The following is a 4090-nucleotide window of genomic DNA, read 5'->3' as shown; positions in this document are numbered from 1 at the left end:
ATCTATATCTTATGGACTTTGGCCTGCTGGATCCACCCATTTCTGATAGGTGGATGTTGAAATGTCCAACTGTAATAGTGGATTTGTCTGTTAATTCTTACAGTTCTGTCAGTTTTTGCTTCATGTATTTTGATGCTCTTGTTAATTGCATACATTTTGAGATTGTTACATTTTTTGGAGAATGGATTTCATCATGATGCACTGTCCCTCATTATGGATGATAACTTTTCTTGATCTGAAGTATGTTATGTCTGAAGTTAATATATTTTACTTCTGTTTGTATTTGAGTTGTGTTAGCATGATACATTTTTCTCCAACCATTTACTTTTACAGTATATGTATCTTTATATTTAAAGTGAGTTTCTGGTATACAAGATAAAATCTTGTTTTTTTATCCTCTCTGACAATGTGTCTAGATCACTGACATTCAAAGTCATTATTGATTACTTAGTTGGATTAGTATCTGTTACTCTTTTCTATTTTTTCCCTTATTCTTTGTTCCTAGTTTTAACTTCCACTCTTCTGTCTTCTTTGATTTTAATTGAGCATATTATATAAGTCCCCTTATTTCCTCTCTTAACATAGCATATCAGTTATACTTATTCTTTTCTTTTTAAAGTTGTTACTGGAGAGTTTTCAGTATACATTTACAACTAATCCGATCCAATTTCAAGTGACAGTAAACGGCTTCAAGGGTAGTATGAATGCCTTACCATAACAAGTGATCCTAATTTCCCCCTCCTGTTCCTTTTAACATTGTTGCCATTCATTTTCTTTATATATAAACATGTATGCATATACATATATTCTCAATGAGAGGAATGTCAGAGTCCAACATTAGGAAGGCCCTGAACCTTGTATTTTCCTGTTGCTGTATGATGTTGCCAAAATTGCAGCTTAGTTTTTTTAGATATTTATTCTAGATCAGAAAATGTCATCAAGGCAAAATAAGCTTTGAGAGCTCTTTTAATTCTTTCAGGTTTTCACTTCTATATCTTCTTCACTATCATATTGTCTCTTCATTGTTTTTCAGAAGCTATTTAAAGAGTTTTTAGAAATTGTTTTCTAAGGGAGAGTTGGTATCTGTTATCTACTTGATTTCAAGAAGTGAAAATATAAACAGTCTTGGTTTTAAAATTTTAAAGATTTTACTTATTTATTTGAGAGAGAGAGAGAGAGAGAGAGAGTATGAGAGGGGAGAAGGTCAGAGGGAGAGGCAGACTCCCCACAGAGCCAGGAGCCTGATGGGGGACTCGATCCCAGGACTCGAGGACCATGTCCTGAGCCAAAGGCAGTTGCTTAACCAACTGAGCCATCCAGGTGGCCTTTAAATTATATTTTCAATGATCACTTCTTTGCAATAGGAGGTTAGTTTTATGGTTAGCCCTTAGCACAGATTTGTGAGGCACTGTAATGGTTCAGGTTTCAGAGGCTGGCTTCATTATCTCTTCATGATTTGTAAGGAATAAGAGTATATCTTATTAATCATCCTCTCAAATTAAGGCATAAAAATACTGGTCCTGAAGGGAATCTAAGGGAAAGGGAGAGGGGTTTTTATAGGACATTGGAGCCTAAAATTTTTAAACCATTATCTACTTGGAGGTGGATGGTAGAAATTTAAGTGATTTTTCTAGAATCAACTTGATTGTTTGTACCAGAGAACACAGACAGTCTTAGACCTCCTCCCTCATGCCTGGCATAGGAGATGCTCTTGGATTTTTATCCCAGAAATTTAGAGAAAGAAAATTTACCTGGAACTTTCTCAGTCAAATGGATTCTTTAATTTGAGTTCTGGAGTTTTCAAGTTAAGACAAGATACATAGGCTAGTCACTTTTTTATTTGTTAGGAATTAATCCTATTTATGTGGTTTGCAACAAAGGTGTGTTTTATTTTAACCCTCATCCTTGAAGCCTACGAATATCAAGAATGTTAGAAAATACCAGAGGAAATTATTTAATTGAACTCAGAAGATGTTCAGTGGCCTAAATAATAAGCAATCAGAAATAAACAGGACTTTAATTTCTTCTAAATGTTCAAGCATGTAATTTTTAAATGCCATTTTAAAATCTTAGCTATTTGATAGCAATTGAGTTCTAATTGCTCAAAAGTATGTTCTAACACAGTTATTAAAGAAATCAGTGATTGCCTGAGGTAGGTAGATATAATTTAAATCTATACAAATTAGTTATCATTGATCTGTTTGACACTCAGTACAGTTTTAATTCTTCTTGTTTATTAGCCAAAGGCAGTTTGCATACATTTATAATCATGACTCATGATGTGCACCAGTTGCTTTTTTAAACAAATGACATTGATTAATATTGTCTAGGAATCATTTCTGTTTTACATTTGTGTATGTGAACGTACTGGTATTTTGAAGGCAAAACCATATCTTGACAGTTGATCTTTGAAAAGAAGTTGCTTTAAAAACTGAACTTTGTATTTAATACAACATATGATGATTTTTGGAGAAATGTTCCTATCAGTTGACATAATTGAATTTTTTTGGTGTTTAACTTGGATTTCTTTATTCAGGAAGGTACCCTTCTGTTTGTAATTCATTTGTCATACATTCATCAAAAGTGCATCTTGAAAAGTAGTTAAAGCAACTTTTTCAGTTGATGATAATTGAGGAGATGATGAAGCATGGTTTCTGGAGGTTGCATACATATAGTTTTCTAACTTTTTTCCTGAATCCATTATAAAACACTGCAATATTGATTCATCTCTGAAACTTAGGATAGCTAAGGATGACATCTAGACCCACAGGCTGAGGGCATTAAGGAACTTTTAAGCAAATATAAGTCCCTCCTTCCATCTGTGCTAAGAATTCTTAACACAAGGACTACTGGGTATGGACTAATGAATACAATGTGGCTTTGGAGTTTGAGAAAGTAGATTGATATTCCAGCTTGTTCTTGACAGTTGAATCAATTCGCCTTGCTTTTTTAATATATAGTCTGGGATCTCTGTTGTTTCTGTCTCATAAGTATGTTGTAAAGATGGAGATAAAATGTATTGGCCAAAACTTTTCTTCTGATAGGAAAAGCAGACATATGAACTAGTAACTAATGAAATAAGTATAGAACTGAAAACACTGCACTATAGGAACAACAGTTACAAGAATGGTTAGTTTTTATACAGGGATAATTATTACTTTTTATTTTGCTGCAGTAATGACTACATGAGGTCTATAAATTTTTAAGTGTTGAATACAGTGTTTCTGATTATAGTCACTATCTTGTACAGTAGATCAACAGTGCTTATTCATCTTGTTGACACTGAAACTTTATACCCATTGATTACAAACTCCCCAAATCCCCCCTCTGCCCGGCCACTGGAAACCACCATTCTATTATTTGAATCGTGAATTTGACTATTTTCAATACCTCATATAAGTGAAATCATACAGCATTTGTCCTTCTATAACTTAATTCACTTAGGATAATGCCCTCAAGTTTCATTCATGTTGTAATGTGTGTCAGAATTTCTTCCTTGTTAAAGCCAAATAATATTTCATTGTATGTATATACGACACCTTTAAAAAATTTTTCATCTGTTTCCATAACTTGGCAATTATGAATAGTACTGCAATGAACATGGGAGTGCTAATATATCTTGTTGAGATACTGACTTTAATTATTTTGGATAGATACCCTGAAGTGGGATTCCTGGATTATATGTAATTAATTTTCAAGAAGTTGGAAAGTGAATGAAGTGATAAATGATGTTTTACTGGTAGAACTTGGTTATTTCTGATAATCACAAGTTCAACACAATTGTGCCCTGATTTGAATTTTAGCTAAGATAGTTGGTTTGCTTGTAGGAGTCAGGAATATTCAGGTTTGATGTTAATTTGATGGAATTTTCACTTATTCTAGTATCTTTCCTCTGTACATTCAAGATAATGTGCAAGTATTACCTACACAAAACTAACTTTCCGCCTAATGCAAGCCTTAAGGTCCTTCTAAGCCTTAAGTTTTCCAAGGGCTTTTAATCAGTTTGTTTTCCCTTTGTAGAAAGACTAACTAGAAATTAGGTATAAGAAAAATTAAATGTATTTGTTGAACCTAACTTTGATTTCTCCAA

Source organism: Martes martes (assembly GCF_963455335.1).
Source record: "Martes martes genome assembly, chromosome: X".
Lineage (NCBI taxonomy): Eukaryota > Metazoa > Chordata > Mammalia > Carnivora > Mustelidae > Martes > Martes martes.
The sequence above is the reverse complement of the archived record's forward strand: the minus strand, read 5'-3'. Positions refer to the sequence as shown.